At 54.5% G+C, this 18,067-nt stretch overlaps 1 long non-coding RNA gene across 1 annotated transcript; it reads right to left on the minus strand.

The window, feature by feature from the left end:
• Nucleotides 1–61: 61 nt before the first annotated feature.
• On the minus strand, nucleotides 62–16,400 carry LOC134984717 (uncharacterized). Its single transcript, XR_010191770.1, has 3 exons — nucleotides 16,351–16,400; nucleotides 1,106–1,295; nucleotides 62–123 (listed from the first exon to the last, which is right to left on the minus strand). It is a non-coding gene; the product is annotated as an uncharacterized LOC134984717 (long non-coding RNA).
• Between the last annotated feature and the right edge of the window lie 1,667 nt (nucleotides 16,401–18,067).

The raw sequence follows: 18,067 nt of genomic DNA on the forward strand, positions 1-18,067 counted from the left end.
CATACCTGCTCTCCCCTGTACATTACATGACAGTCTCCTCTTACCCAGTGATGTGAGGGGCCGGTGATTCTCCATCATCACGTCCTTGTACAGACCCCTGTGTTCCTCTATATACTCCCCCTCCTGCATGGAGACATAGACAGTGACATCCTGACATCTTGTAGGAACCTGACACACACAGTGATACATTCATCACCCAGATACATCCCCCAGTGTTACTGTATAATGTCCCATTCCCGGCAGTCCCCTCTCCAGTCACCACCCAGGCGCATCCCCTGGTGTTACTGTATAATGTCCCATTCCCGGCAGTCACCTCTCCAGTCATCACCCAGACGCATCCCCTGGTGTTACTGTATAATGTCCCATTCCCAGCAGTCACCTCTCCAGTCATCACCCAGACACATCCCCTGGTGTTACTGTATAATGTCCCATTCCCAGCAGTCACCTCTCCAGTCATCCCCCAGACACATCCCCTGGTGTTACTGTATAATGCCCCATTCCCGGCAGTCACCTCTCCAGTCATCACCCAGACACGTTCCCCGATGTTACTGTATAATGTCCCATTCCCAGCAGTCACCTCTCCAGTCATCACCCAGACACATCCCCTGGTGTTACTGTATAATGTCCCATTCCCAGCAGTCACCTCTCCAGTCATCACCCAGACACATCCCCTGGTGTTACTGTATAATGTCCCATTCCCAGCAGTCACCTCTCCAGTCATCACCCAGACACATCCCCTGGTGTTACTGTATAATGTCCCATTCCCAGCAGTCACCTCTCCAGTCATCACCCAGACACATCCCCTGGTGTTACTGTATAATGTCCCATTCCCAGCAGTCACCTCTCCAGTCATCACCCAGACACATCCCCTGGTGTTACTGTATAATGCCCCATTCCCAGCAGTCACCTCTCCAGTCATCACCCAGACACATCCCCTGGTGTTACTGTATAATGCCCCATTCCCAGCAGTCACCTCTCCAGTCATCACCCAGACAGATCCCCTGGTGTTACTGTATAATGTCCCATTCCCAGCAGTCACCTCTCCAGTCATCCCCCAGACACATCCCCTGGTGTTACTGTATAATGTCCCATTCCCAGCAGTCACCTCTCCAGTCAGCAGCTGAATGATCTTGTTAGGGAGTTCCAGGATCTTCTGGTCAATGTGTCTCATGTGTCAGTGAGTGAGGTGGAGGCACCGTGATGGGGCTCTGGGTCCTGCGCAGTCCTCCTGACACACGGGGATGGCTGCTCGGTGTCTCACACTCACCGGATGTCTTCTTCACTACTGTGTAACCCTGCGAAATGGGGGAGACATCACTGTAAATACACACAGATCCCCTCACCTCCCCAGTCATGTCCCTGTATTATTACTATAGATATAAGTGATGTCACTGTGACACTCCCAGATCCCCTCACGTCCCCAGTCATGTCCCTGTATTATTACTACTGTGCCAATAGACACACTCATCCCAACCCACACAGTGCACCTGTCCTGTAACGGGCACACTTACCTCTGCATTATGGTTACCTCCTTTCTACTCAATGTACCTACCAGACATACACACCAGGGACGTGCGGTGAGGTACATTTATCAGGAGGCACTGGCTAGTACCAGAGCCAGATTTACACACAATATATGAGCCCAAGGATTATACACAGGTGCAGAGGTATATACACGTGGGCATTATACACAGGTGCAGCGTATACACCCGTGGGCATTATACACAGGTGCAGCGGTATACACCCGTGGGCATTATACACAGGTGCAGCGGTATACACCCGTGGGCATTATACACAGGTGCAGCGGTATACACCCGTGGCAATATACACAGGTGCAGAGGTATACACCCGTGGGCTCTATACACAGGTGCAGAGGTATACACCCGTGGGCTCTATACACAGGTGCAGAGGCATGCACCCGTGGGCATTGTACACAGGTGCAGAGGCATGCACCCGTGGGCATTGTACACAGGTGCAGAGGTATGCACACGTGGGCATTGTACACAGGTGCAGAGGCATGCACACGTGGGCATTGTACACAGGTGCAGAGGCATGCACACGTGGGCATTATACACAGGTGCAGAGGTATATACACGTGGGCATTATACACAGGTGCAGAGGTATACACCCGTGGGCATTGTACACAGGTGCATAGGTATACACACCCGTGGGCATTGTACACAGGTGCAGAGGTATACACACCCGTGGGCATTGTACACAGGTGCAGAGGTATACACACCCGTGGGCATTGTACACAGGTGCAGAGGTATACACACCCGTGGGCATTGTACACAGGTGCAGAGGTATACACACCCGTGGGCATTGTACACAGGTGCAGAGGTATACACACCCGTGGGCATTGTACACAGGTGCAGAGGTATACACACCCGTGGGCATTATACACAGGTGCAGAGGTATACACACCCGTGGGCATTATACACAGGTGCAGAGGTATACACACCCGTGGGCATTATACACAGGTGCAGAGGTATACACACCCGTGGGCATTATACACAGGTGCAGAGGTATACACACCCGTGGGCATTATACACAGGTGCAGAGGTATACACACACGTGGGCATTAGACACAGGTGCAGAGGTATACACACGTGGGCATTAGACACAGGTGCAGAGGTATACACACGTGGGCATTAGACACAGGTGCAGAGGTATACACACGTGGGCATTAGACACAGGTGGAGAGGTATACACACGTGGGCATTAGACACAGGTGGAGAGGTATACACACGTGGGCATTGGACACAGGTGCAGAGGTATACACACGTGGGCATTAGACACAGGTGGAGAGGTATATACACGTGGGCATTATACACAAGTGCAGAGGTATACACACACGTGGGCATTATACACAGGTGCAGAGGTATACACACGTGGGCATTATACACAGGTGCAGAGGTATATACACGTGGGCTATATACACAGGTGCAGAGGTATATACACGTGGGCATTATACACAGGTGCAGAGGTATACACACACGTGGGCATTATACACAGGTGCAGAGGTATACACACACGTGGGCATTATACACAGGTGCAGAGGTATACACACACGTGGGCATTATACACAGGTGCAGAGGTATACACACACGTGGGCATTATACACAGGTGCAGAGGTATACACACACGTGGGCATTATACACAGGTGCAGAGGTATATACACGTGGGCATTATACACAGGTGCAGAGGTATACACACACGTGGGCATTAGACACAGGTGCAGAGGTATATACACGTGGGCATTATACACAGGTGCAGTGGTATACACACGTGGGCATTATACACAGGTGCAGAGGTATACACACACGTGGGCATTATACACAGGTGCAGAGGTATATACACGTGGGCATTATACACAGGTGCAGAGGTATACACACACGTGGGCATTATACACAGGTGCAGAGGTATACACACACGTGGGCATTATACACAGGTGCAGAGGTATATACACGTGGGCATTATACACAGGTGCAGAGGTATACACACACGTGGGCATTAGACACAGGTGCAGAGGTATACACACACGTGGGCATTATACAGTGATCGCGCTGAGCCCAAAAAAAAGTGGGTCCCAGGGACCCTTCACTTTTAAAAATTGGGGTCCTACCGGTCTTTTTCTGGGTCCCATCGGAATGAAGGTTCTTATTAATTTTAATCTTGTTTGGACACTACAAAAGTGTTGCAAGATGGGTGGGATGGGGGGACAATGCTGCTGGGCTGTGTAGCATGCAGGACACCCTGCACCAGAGCTGTAACTAGACATTTTGGTGCCCTTAGGCAGAAAGTGAATTGGTGTTCCACCACTCAGACGCCAAAGCATAGGTAGTGCGCGCCGTAGGCGCGCTGCAAAATTTTAGGGCGTGGCTTCATAGGGAAGGGGCGTGACCACATAATAGTGTCAATTCACATTACACCACACAGTAGTGCCGCTTATACACATTGCACCAGGTAGAACCTCCTATGCACACTGCGCCAGGTAGAGCACGTCATACACTTTGCACCAGGAACAGCACGTCATACACTTTGCAGCAGGTAGAGCACGTCATACACTTTGCACCAGGAACAGCACGTCATACACTTTGCACCAGGTACAGCACGTCATACACTTTGCACCAGGTACAGCACGTCATACACTTTGCACCAGGTACAGCACGTTATACACATTGCACCAGGTACAGCACGTCATACACTTTGCGCCAGGTACAGCACGTCATACACTTTGCACCAGGTACAGCACGTCATACACTTTGCACCAGGTACAGCACGTCATACACTTTGCACCAGGTACAGCACGTCATACACTTTGCGCCAGGTACAGCACGTTATACACTTTGCACCAGGTACAGCACGTTATACACTTTGCACCAGGTACAGCACGTCATACACTTTGCGCCAGGTAGAGCACGTCATACACTTTGCACCAGGTACAGCACGTCATACACTTTGCACCAGGTACAGCACGTCATACACTCTGCACCAGGTACAGCACGTCATACACATTGCGCCAGGTAGAACACGTTATACACATTGCGCCAGGTAGAACACGTTATACACATTGCGCCAGGTAGAACACGTTATACACATTGCAGCAGGTAGAACACGTTATACACATTGCAGCAGGTAGAACACGTTATACACATTGCGCCAGGTAGAACACGTTATACACATTGCGCTGGGTACAGCACGTTATACACATTGCGCCGGGTACAGCACGTTATACACATTGCGCCGGGTACAGCGCGTTATACACATTGCGCCGGGAACAGCGCGTTATACACACTGCGCCGGGTACAGCGCGTTATACACATTGCGCCGGGTACAGCGCGTTATACACAATGCGCCGGGTACAGCACGTTATACACACTGCGCCGGGTACAGCACGTTATACACACTGCGCCGGGTACAGCACGTTATACACACTGCGCCGGGTACAGCACGTTATACACATTGCGCCGGGTACAGCACGTTATACACACTGCGCCGGGTACAGCACGTTATACACATTGCGCCGGGTACAGCACGTTATACACACTGCGCCAGGTAGAGCACGTTATACACATTGCAGCAGGTAGAGCACGTTATACACACTGTGCCAGGTAGAGCACTTACAAGTTGCAGCCACCACCACAGACCCCCAGTCACCCCAACAGCAAGACCAGCCACCACCCACTTCACTCACTGGTGCCGCACTCTCACCCTGTGTCCGGAGCTGAGGAGAGGAGTGTAGTCAGTCAGCTGCTGCGCTGTAAAAAACTACAGTTTGCTCTGCAGCAGCTTTCCTAAAACTCCATGGCTACCCCCCTGTCGCAAACCCTGACTCTAAAGCCCCGAGTGCCTCACTGCGGCTGCATCTGAAGAAATAAACTATCAGTGCAGCAGCAGCAGCATGGATCAGACTTGCGGGGGGTAGGGGTAGGGGGGAGCACACAACATTTCCCCTACGTGCGCCAGTGCCCCCAGCTACCTGCCACTGCATCTTCCCCGGTCTTCAGCCCTCGAACGGCTTCCTCCGCTGACCGGCCGGAGATGACGGCCCCCAGCCACACAGCGCGCTGGATGTTCCGGCCGGGTCCCGTACAGAGCAGAGAGGGGAAGGCGGGAGATCACGCTCTCCAAGGTCTCCTCCCCTTTCTCTGCCATTGGAAAGTTAAAGTGACGGACAGCACAGGACAGCGCTGCTGATTGGTCAGAGCGCGTCCTGTGGGACCCTGCGATTTTGTTTTTTTGAGTCACTGCTGTCAATTAACGGGTAAAATACGCGCTATAGCGCGTATTTGCGAACCCTGATTATACACAGGTGCAGAGGTATACACACACGTGGGCATTAGACACAGGTGCAGAGGTATACACACACGTGGGCATTAGACACAGGTGCAGAGGTACACACACGTGGGCATTAGACACAGGTGCAGAGGTATACACACGTGGGCATTAGACACAGGTGCAGAGGTATACACACGTGGGCATTAGACACAGGTGCAGAGGTATACACACGTGGGCATTATACACAGGTGCAGAGGTATACACACGTGGGCATTATACACAGGTGCAGAGGTATACACACGTGGGCATTAGACACAGGTGCAGTGGTATACACACGTGGGCATTAGACACAGGTGCAGAGGTATACACACGTGGGCATTATACACAGGTGCAGAGGTATACACACGTGGGCATTATACACAGGTGCAGAGGTATACACACACGTGGGCATTATACACAGGTGCAGAGGTATACACACACGTGGGCATTATACACAGGTGCAGAGGTATACACACACGTGGGCATTATACACAGGTGCAGAGGTATACACACCCGTGGGCATTGTACACAGGTGCAGAGGTATACACACACGTGGGCATTATACACAGGTGCAGAGGTATATACACGTGGGCATTATACACAGGTGCAGAGGTATACACACGTGGGCATTATACACAGGTGCAGAGGTATATACACGTGGGCATTATACACAGGTGCAGAGGTATACACACGTGGGCATTAGACACAGGTGCAGAGGTATACACACGTGGGCATTATACACAGGTGCAGAGGTATACACACACGTGGGCATTATACACAGGTGCAGAGGTATACACACCCGTGGGCATTATACACAGGTGCAGAGGTATACACACCCGTGGGCATTATACACAGGTGCAGAGGTATACACACCCGTGGGCATTATACACAGGTGCAGAGGTATACACACCCGTGGGCATTGTACACAGGTGCAGAGGTATACACACACGTGGGCATTATACACAGGTGCAGAGGTATACACACACGTGGGCATTAGACACAGGTGCAGAGGTATACACACACGTGGGCATTAGACACAGGTGCAGAGGTATACACACACGTGGGCATTAGACACAGGTGCAGAGGTATACACACACGTGGGCATTAGACACAGGTGCAGAGGTATACACACGTGGGCATTAGACACAGGTGCAGAGGTATACACACGTGGGCATTAGACACAGGTGCAGAGGTATACCCACGTGGGCATTAGACACAGGTGGAGAGGTATACACACGTGGGCATTATACACAAGTGCAGAGGTATACACACACGTGGGCATTATACACAGGTGCAGAGGTATACACACGTGGGCATTAGACACAGGTGCAGAGGTATACACACGTGGGCATTATACACAAGTGCAGAGGTATACACACACGTGGGCATTAGACACAGGTGCAGAGGTATACACACACGTGGGCATTGTACACAGGTGCAGAGGTATACACACGTGGGCATTAGACACAGGTGCAGAGGTATACACACGTGGGTATTATACACAGGTGCAGAGGTATACACACGTGGGCATTGTACACAGGTGCAGAGTTATACACACGTGGACATTATACACAGGTGCAGAGGTATACACACGTGGACATTATACACAGGTGCAGAGGTATACACACGTGGGCATTAGACACAGGTGCAGAGGTATACACACGTGGGCATTAGACACAGGTGCAGAGGTATATACACGTGGGCATTAGACACAGGTGCAGAGGTATACACACGTGGGCATTAGACACAGGTGCAGAGGTATACACACGTGGGCATTATACACAGGTGCAGAGGTATATACACGTGGGCATTATACACAGGTGGAGAGGTATACACACGTGGGCATTAGACACAGGTGGAGAGGTATACACACGTGGGCATTATACACAAGTGCAGAGGTATACACACACGTGGGCATTAGACACAGGTGCAGAGGTATACACACGTGGGCATTAGACACAGGTGCAGAGGTATACACACGTGGGCATTATACACAAGTGCAGAGGTATACACACACGTGGGCATTAGACACAGGTGCAGAGGTACACACACGTGGGCATTAGACACAGGTGCAGAGGTACACACACGTGGGCATTAGACACAGGTGCAGAGGTACACACACGTGGGCATTAGACACAGGTGCAGAGGTATACACACGTGGGCATTATACACAGGTGCAGAGGTATACACACGTGGGCATTATACACAGGTGCAGAGGTATACACACGTGGGCATTATACACAGGTGCAGAGGTATACACACGTGGGCATTAGACACAGGTGCAGAGGTATACACACACGTGGGCATTATACACAGGTGCAGAGGTATACACACACGTGGGCTATATACACAGGTGCAGAGGTATACACACACGTGGGCATTATACACAGGTGCAGAGGTATACACACACGTGGGCATTAGACACAGGTGCAGAGGTATACACACACGTGGGCATTATACACAGGTGCAGAGGTATATACACGTGGGCATTATACACAGGTGCAGAGGTACACACACACGTGGGCATTATACACAGGTGCAGAGGTATACACACACGTGGGCACTATACACAGGTCCAGAGGTATACACACGTGGGCACTATACACAGGTGCAGAGGTATACACACACGTGGGCATTATACACAGGTGCAGAGGTATACACACACGTGGGCATTAGACACAGGTGCAGAGGTATACACACACGTGGGCATTAGACACAGGTGCAGAGGTACACACACGTGGGCATTAGACACAGGTGCAGAGGTATACACACGTGGGCATTAGACACAGGTGCAGAGGTATACACGTGGGCATTAGACACAGGTGCAGAGGTATACACACGTGGGCATTAGACACAGGTGCAGAGGTACACACACGTGGGCATTAGACACAGGTGCAGAGGTACACACACGTGGGCATTAGACACAGGTGCAGAGGTATACACACGTGGGCATTATACACAGGTGCAGAGGTATATACACGTGGGCATTATACACAGGTGCAGAGGTATACACACGTGGGCATTAGACACAGGTGCAGAGGTATACACACGTGGGCATTAGACACAGGTGCAGAGGTATACACACGTGGGCATTAGACACAGGTGCAGTGGTATATACACGTGGGCATTAGACACAGGTGCAGTGGTATATACACGTGTGCATTATACACAGGTGCAGTGGTATATACACATGGGCATTAGACACAGGTGCAGTGGTATACACACGTGGGCATTAGACACAGGTGCAGAGGTATATACACGTGGGCATTATACACAGGTGCAGAGGTATATACACGTGGGCATTATACACAGGTGCAGAGGTATATACACGTGGGCATTATACACAGGTGCAGAGGTATACACACGTGGGCATTAGACACAGGTGCAGCGGTATACACACGTGGGCATTAGACACAGGTGCAGCGGTATACACACGTGGGCATTAGACACAGGTGCAGCGGTATACACACGTGGGCATTAGACACAGGTGCAGCGGTATACACACGTGGGCATTAGACACAGGTGCAGTGGTATACACATGTGGGCATCATACACAGGTGCAGTGGTATACACACGTGGGCATTAGACACAGGTGCAGTGGTATATACACGTGGGCATTATACACAGGTGCAGCGGTATACACACGTGGGCATTAGACACAGGTGCAGCGGTATACACACGTGGGCATTAGACACAGGTGCAGAGGTATACACACGTGGGCATTAGACACAGGTGCAGAGGTATACACACATTTGGGCATTATACACAGGTGCAGCAGTGTATACATGTGGATATTATACACAGGTGCAGCAGTATATACACATTTGGGCATTATATACAGGTGCAGCAGTATACACATGTGGGCAATATACACAGGTGCAGTGGTATATACATGTGGACATTATACACAGGTGCAGCAGTTTACACTCATTTGGGCATTATACACAGGAGGAGTAGTATAAATTTGGTGAGTGCGGGTAAGGTAGGTTGAGGGGGGGGGCACTGCCTCACCTACCCTAGAATTTTTACTTCAGACTTTTGACTACAGAAATGATTAGAATAATACAAAGATGATATTTATATGTTCTTTGTATTTTTTATATACTGTATAGATTCAAAACTGTGGCGTATATGTTAGTATGACAGGAAAAGCTCAGTCTCCCCGCACGTCACTGATGCACAGGTACACCCAACCCCATGTGTGCGGAGCGTTCTACCCTCACTTCTGCTGTGCACACTTCTCCCACCACAACCTAACTGTGATGTGTGCGCATCCTACCCTCACTGATGTGCCTACTGGTCACCTACCCCGCACCCATGTAGCCACCTGACACGCACCCCTCCCCCATGCAGCCACCGGTCACACATCTCACCCTCACTGATGTGCCTACTGGTCACCTACCCTGCACCCATGTAGCCACCTGACACGCACCCCTCCCCCATGCAGCCACCGGTCACACATCCCACCCTCACTGATGTGCCTACTGGTCACCTACCCTGCACCCATGTAGCCACCTGACACGCACCCCTCCCCCATGCAGCCACCGGTCACACATCCCACCCTCACTGATGTGCCTACTGGTCACCTACCCTGCACCCATGCAGCCACCTGACACGCACCCCTCCCCCATGCAACCACCGGTCACACATCCCACCCTCACTGATGTGCCTACTGGTCACCTACCCTGCACCCATGTAGCCACCTGACACGCACCCCTCCCCCATGCAGCCACCGGTCACACATCTCACCCTCACTGATGTGCCTACTGGTCACACACCCCGCACCCATGTAGCCACCTGACACACACCCCACCCCCATGCAGCTACAATCACACATCCCACCCTCACTATGCTGTGCCTGCTGGTTATACCCCCAATGCAGCCACCGGTCACGCAACCTCACCCCCATGCAGCCACAAGGTCACACAACTCCTCCCCCATGCAGCCACCGGACACGCCGACAGGTAAAGGCCAGGGGCGGGGGGGGGGGGGGGGGGCAACGACAGGTGACGGCCGGGGGGCGACAGACACAGATGACGGCCGGGGGAGGCGGGTGGCGGGGAAACGACAGGTGACGGCCGGGGTGGGGGGGGGGGGGGTTGAAACGACAGCTGACGGCCAGGGGGGCGGGGGAAAACGACGACAGGTGACGGCCATGGGGGGGGACGGGGGGGGGGACGCCAGGTGACAGTCAGGGGGGACGGCAGGTGATGAAAAGGGGGTGGCAGGAGAGGAAGATGTGTCAGGGGACAGCCAGGCAGATGCAGGAGAGGCAGTAGGCAGCAGGTGATGGGGCATTAGGACAATGTCAGGGGCAGCAGAGGGGGCATTAATTAGGAGAATGTCAGGGGCAGCAGGTGAGGGGGCATTAGGAGAATGTCAGGGGCAGCAGGTGAGGGGGCATTAGGAGAATGTCAGGGGCAGCAGGTGAGGGGGCAGCAGGGGAATGTCAGGGGCATTAGGGGAATGTCAGGGGCAGCAAGTGAGGCGGCATTAGGGGAATGTCAGGGGCAGCAAGTGAGGGGGCATTAGGGGAATGTCAGGGGCAGCAAGTGAGGGGGCATTAGGGGAATGTCAGGGGCAGCAAGTGAGGGGGCATTAGGGGAATGTCAGGGGCAGCAAGTGAGGGGGCATTAGGGGAATGTCAGGGGCAGCAAGTGAGGTGGCATTAGGAGAATGTCAGGGGCAGCAAGTGAGGGGGCATTAGGAGAATGTCAGGGGCAGCAGGTGAGGGGCTATTAGGAGAATATAGGGGCAGCAGGTGAGGGGCTATTAGGAAAATATAGGGGCAGCAGGTGAGGGGCTATTAGGAAAATATAGGGGCAGCAGGTGAGGGGCTATTAGGAAAATATAGGGGCAGCAGGTGAGGGGGTATTAGGAAAATATAGGGGCAGCAGGTGAGGGGGTATTAGGAAAATATAGGGGCAGCAGGTGAGGGGGTATTAGGAAAATATAGGGGCAGCAGGTGAGGGGGTATTAGGAAAATATAGGGGCAGCAGGTGAGGGGGTATTAGGAAAATATAGGGGCAGCAGGTGAGGGGGTATTAGGAAAATATAGGGGCAGCAGGTGAGGGGGTATTAGGAAAATATAGGGGCAGCAGGTGAGGGGGTATTAGGAAAATATAGGGGCAGCAGGTGAGGGGGTATTAGGAAAATATAGGGGCAGCAGGTGAGGGGGCATTAGGGCAATGTCAGGGGCAGAGCAGGTGAGGGGGCATTAGGGCAATGTCAGGGGCAGAGCAGGTGAGGGGGCATTAGGGCAATGTCAGGGGCAGAGCAGGTGAGGGGGCATTAGGGCAATGTCAGGGGCAGAGCAGGTGAGGGGGCATTAGGGCAATGTCAGGGGCAGAGCAGGTGAGGGGGCATTAGGGCAATGTCAGGGGCAGAGCAGGTGAGGGGGCATTAGGGCAATGTCAGGGGCAGAGCAGGTGAGGGGGCATTAGGGCAATGTCAGGGGCAGAGCAGGTGAGGGGGCATTAGGGCAAAGTCAGGGGCAGAGCAGGTGAGGGGGCATTAGGGCAATGTCAGGGGCAGAGCAGGTGAGGGGGCATTAGGGCAATGTCAGGGGCAGAGCAGGTGAGAGGGCATTAGGACAATGTCAGGGGCAGCAGGTGAGAGGGCATTAGGACAATGTCAGGGGCCACAGGTGAGGGGGCATTAGGGCAATGTCAGGGGCCACAGGTGAGGGGGCATTAGGGCAATGTCAGGGGCCGCAGGTGAGAGGGCATTAGGACAATGTCAGGGGCAGCAGGTGAGAGGGCATTAGGACAATGTCAGGGGCAGCAGGTGTGGGAGCATTAGGACAATGTCAGCGGCAGCAGGTGAGGGGGCATTAGGACAATGTCAGCGGCAGCAGGTGAGGGGGCATTAGGAGATTGTAGGGAATGCAGGTGAGGGGGTATTAAGAGAATGTCAGTGGCAGGAGAGAGGGCAATAGAAGGGCATTAGGTGAGGGGGCATTAGTAGAATGTCAGGGGAAGGAGAGGGGATATTAGGATAGGTTGGGACAGGAGAGGTGGTATTAGGAGAGGATCGGGGCTGTAGAGGGGATATTAGGAGAGTTTCGGGCAGGAAATGGGGTATTAGGAGAGGATGGGGTAGGAGAGGGGGTATTAGGAGAGGTAGGAGGCAGGATAGGGGGTATTAGGAGAGGATGGGGCAGGAGAGGTGGTATTAGGAGAGGATGGGGCAGGAGAGGTGGTATTAGGAGAGGTTGGGTGCAGGAGAGGGGGTATTAGGAGAGGTTGCGGGCAGGAGAGGGGGCATTAGGAGAGGATGGGGCAGGACAGGGTCATTAGGAGAGGTTGGGGGAACGATAGGGGGTATTAGGAGAGGATGGGGCAGGAGAGGGGGTATTAGGAGAGGTTGGGGGCATTAGGAGAGGATAGGGGGTATTAGGAGAGGTTGGGGCAGGAGAGGGGGTATTAGGAGAGGATGGGGCAGAATAGGGGGTATTAGGAGAGGATGGGGGCAGGAGAGGGGGTATTAGGAGAGGTTGGGGGCAGGAGAGGGGGTATTAGGAGAGGATGGGGCAGGAGAGGGGGGTATTAGAAGAGGTTGGGGGCAGGAGAGGGGGTATTAGGAGAGGATAGGGGCAGGAGAGGGGGTATTAGGAGAGGTGGGGGCAGGAGAGGGGGTATTAGGAGAGGATGGGGGCAGGATAGGGGGTATTAGGAGAGGTTGGGGCAGGAGAGGGGGTATTAGGAGAGGATGGGGGCAGGAGAGGGGGTATTAGGAGAGGATGGGGGCAGGAGAGGGGGTATTAGGAGAGGATGGGGGCAGGAGAGGGGGTATTAGGAGAGGATGGGGGCAGGAGAGGGGTATTAGGAGAGGATGGGGGCAGGAGAGGGGTATTAGGAGAGGATGGGGGCAGGAGAGGGGTATTAGGAGAGGATGGGGGCAAGAGAGGGGTATTAGGAGAGGTGGGGGCAGGAGAGGGGGTATTAGGAGAGGTGGGGGCAGGAGAGGGGGTATTAGGAGAGGTTGGGGGCAGGAGAGGGGGTATTAGGAGAGGTTGGGGCAGGAGAGGGGGTATTAGGAGAGGTTGGGGGCAGGAGAGGGGGTATTAGGAGAGGTTGGGGGCATTAGGAGAGGAGAGGGGGTATTATGAGAGGTAGGAGGCAGGAGAGGGGGTATTAGGAGAGGTTGGGGCAGGAGAGGGGGCATTAGGAGAAATTGGGGGCTGGAGAGGGGGTGTTAGGAGAGGTTGGGGGCAGGAGAGGGGGCATTAGGAGAGGATGGGGCAGGATAGGAGTTATTAGGAGAGGTTGGAGCAGGATAGGGGGTATTAAGAGAGGTTGGGGCAGGAGAGAGGGTATTAAGAGAGGTTGGGGCAGGAGAGGGGGTACTAGGAGAGGATGGGGGCAGGAGAGGGGTATTAAGAGAGGTTGAGGCTGGAGAAGGGGTATTAGGAGGGGTTGGGGGCAGGAGAGGGGGCATTAGGAGAGGATGGGGCAGGAGAGGGGCATTAGGAGAGGATGGGGCAGGAGAGGGGGTATTAGGAGAGGTTGGGGGCCGGAGAGGGGGTATTAGGAGAGGTTGCGGACAGGAGAGGGGGTATTAGGAGAGGATGGGGCAGGAGAGGGGCATTAGGAGAGGTTGGGGGAACGATAGGGGGTATTAGGAGAGGATGGGGCAGGAGAGGGGGTATTAGGAGAGGTTGCGGGCAGGAGAGGGGGCATTAGGAGAGGATGGGGCAGGACAGGGTCATTAGGAGAGGTTGGGGGAACGATAGGGGGTATTAGGAGAGGATGGGGCAGGAGAGGGGGTATTAGGAGAGGTTGGGGGCAGGAGAGGGGGTATTAGGAGAGGATGAGGCAGAATAGGGGGTATTAGGAGAGGATGGGGCAGGAGAGGGGGTATTAGGAGAGGTTGGGGGCATTAGGAGAGGATAGGGGGTAGTAGGAGAGGTTGGGGCAGGATAGGGGGTATTAGGAGAGGTTGGGGGCAGGAGAGGGGGTATTAGGAGAGGTTGGGGGCAGGAGAGGGGGTATTAGGAGAGGTTGGGGGCAGGAGAGGGGGTATTAGGAGAGGTTGGGGGCAGGAGAGGGGGTATTAGGAGAGGATGGGGGCAGGAGAGGGGGGTATTAGAAGAGGTTGGGGGCAGGAGAGGGGTATTAGGAGAGGTTGGGGCAGGAGAGGGGGTATTAGGAGAGGATGGGGCAGGATAGGGGGTATTAGGAGAGGATGGGGCAGGATAGGGGGTATTAGGAGAGGATGGGGCAGGAGAGGGGGTATTAGGAGAGGTTGGGGGCAGGAGAGGGGGTATTAGGAGAGGTTGGGGCAGGAGAGGGGGTATTAGGAGAGGTTGGGGCAGGAGAGGGGGTATTAGGAGAGGTTGGGGCAGGAGAGGGGGTATTAGGAGAGGATGGGGGCAGGAGATGGGGTATTAGGAGAGGATGGGGGCAGGAGAGGGGGTATTAGGAGAGGTTGGGGCAGGAGAGGGGGTATTAGGAGAGGATGGGGGCAGGAGAGGGGGTATTAGGAGAGGATGGGGGCAGGAGAGGGGGTATTAGGAGAGGTTGGGGCAGGAGAGGGGGTATTAGGAGAGGATGGGGCAGGATAGGGGGTATTAGGAGAGGATGGGGCAGGAGAGGGGGTATTAGGAGAGGATGGGGCAGGAGAGGGGGTATTAGGAGAGGTTGGGGGCAGGAGAGGGGGTATTAGGAGAGGTTGGGGCAGGAGAGGGGGTATTAGGAGAGGTTGGGGCAGGAGAGGGGGTATTAGGAGAGGTTGGGGCAGGAGAGGGGGTATTAGGAGAGGATGGGGGCAGGAGAGGGGGTATTAGGAGAGGATGGGGGCAGGAGAGGGGGTATTAGGAGAGGTTGGGGCAGGAGAGGGGGTATTAGGAGAGGATGGGGCAGGAGAGGGGGTATTAGGAGAGGATGGGGCAGGAGAGGGGGTATTAGAAGAGGTTGGGGGCAGGAGAGGGGGTATTAGAAGAGGTTGGGGGCAGGAGAGGGGGTATTAGAAGAGGTTGGGGGCAGGAGAGGGGGTATTAGGAGAGGATGGGGGCAGGAGAGGGGGTATTAGGAGAGGTTGGGGCAGGAGAGGGGGTATTAGGAGAGGATGGGGCAGGAGAGGGGGTATTAGGAGAGGATGGGGCAGGAAAGGGGGTATTAGGAGAGGATGGGGCAGGAGAGGGGGTATTAGAAGAGGATGGGGGCAGGAGAGGGGGTATTAGAAGAGGTTGGGGGCAGGAGAGGGGGTATTAGGAGAGGATGGGGGCAGGAGAGGGGGTATTAGGAGAGGTTGGGGCAGGAGAGGGGGTATTAGGAGAGGATGGGGCAGGAAAGGGGGTATTAGGAGAGGATGGGGCAGGAGAGGGGGTATTAGGAGAGGATAGGGCAGGAGAGGGGGTATTAGGAGAGGATGGGGGCAGGAGAGGGGGTATTAGGAGAGGATGGGGGCAGGAGAGGGGGTATTAGGAGAGGTTGGGGCAGGAGAGGGGGTATTAGGAGAGGTGGGGGCAGGAGAGGGTGTATTAGGAGAGGTTGGGGGCAGGAGACAGGTGGGATGAGGAGACATTACCTGGAGGATAAGGCGGCAGCTCACACCCTATGTACCGGAAGTGGGCGGGGCGGAATTTCCGTGGGATCAGCATAACGCATGGGATTATGGGTAGTGACTACCACGGTAACTCAGCAAATAGGAGCAGCCCCGCCCACTCACTGCTTATAGGCCGCAGCCTCCAGTCACTGCTACACCCAGCCCCGCCCTCTCTCCCTCTCATAGGCCGCAATGCTCTGTCACTCATTTACCTCCAGCCCCGCCCACTCATTGCTCATTGGATGCAGCGTCTCGTCACACAACAACCTCTCCCTGCCCGCCCACTCTTCCGCCCATTGGCCGCCGTATTCTATCACTCTCCTGTCCATTGGCCGCGGCCGCGCCCACTCTCCTGCTCATAAATCGCAGCTTCCAGTCACAGTTACATCCAGCCCCGCCCTCTCTCCCTCTCATAGGTCGCAATGCCCCGTCACTCAACTAGCTCCAGTTCCGCCCACAGCACGCAGATTCCTGTCACTCAGCCATCATTAGCCCCGCCTACTCTCTGTCCCCGGCTCCCTGTTACGTCATTATCAGAGCTCAGACTCATTCCCACAAGGCAGCAGGAGCAGAGAGCAGCCATTGCTGTGTCTGGCAGCAGGTAATGATATTATTATTATTATTCTATAGGCTGAGCAACTCTGGTGTCAGGTTCTGTACTACAGGGGGAGCAGCCTCTGGTGCCTTGTTATAGTGCAGCTGGAGCAGCCTCTGGTGCTGCATTATCCCTGTACAGGTGGCTGACACTCTAGTGTCCTATTACTGTAATACAGGTGGCGCAGACCCTGCCGTTACCGTAATACATGTGGCGCAGACCCCGCCATTACCGTAATACAGGGGACGCAGACCCCGCCGTCACCGTAATACAGGTGACGCAGACCCCGCGGTTACCGTAATACAGGTGGCGCAGACCCCGCCGTTACCGTAATACAGGTGGCGCAGACCCCGCCGTTACCGTAATACAGGTGGCGCAGACCCCGCCGTTACCGTAATACAGGTGGCGCAGACCCCACCGTTACCGTAATACAGGTGACGCAGACCCCGCCGTTACAGTGTACCGTAATACAGGTGACGCAGACCCCGCCATTACCGTAATACTGGTGGCTCAGACCCCGCCGTTACCGTAATACAGGTGACGCAGACCCCGCGGTTACCGTAATACAGGTGGCGCAGACCCCGCCGTTACCGTAATACAGGTGGCGCAGACCCTGCCGTTACCGTAATACAGGTGGTGCAGAACCCGCCGTTACCGTAATACAGGTGGCGCAGACCCCGCCGTTACCGTAATACAGGTGGCGCAGACCCCGCCGTTACCGTAATACAGGTGGCGCAGACCCCGCCGTTACCGTAATACAGGTGGCGCAGACCCCGCCGTTACCGTAATACAGGTGGCGCAGACCCCACCGTTACCGTAATACAGGTGACGCAGACCCCGCCGTTACAGTGTACCGTAATACAGGTGACGCAGACCCCGCCATTACCGTAATACAGGTGGCGCAGACCCCGCCGTTACCGTAATACAGGAGGTGCAGACCCCGCCGTTACCGTAATACAGGTGGTGCAGACCCCGCTGTTACCGTAATACAGGTGGCGCAGACCCCGCCGTTACCGTAATACAGGTGGCACAGAACCCGCCGTTACCGTAATACAGAAGGCGCAGACCCCGCCGTTACCGTAATACTGGTGGCGCAGACCCCGC

Source organism: Pseudophryne corroboree (assembly GCF_028390025.1).
Source record: "Pseudophryne corroboree isolate aPseCor3 chromosome 3 unlocalized genomic scaffold, aPseCor3.hap2 SUPER_3_unloc_76, whole genome shotgun sequence".
In the NCBI taxonomy this organism is placed as follows: Eukaryota; Metazoa; Chordata; class Amphibia; order Anura; family Myobatrachidae; genus Pseudophryne; species Pseudophryne corroboree.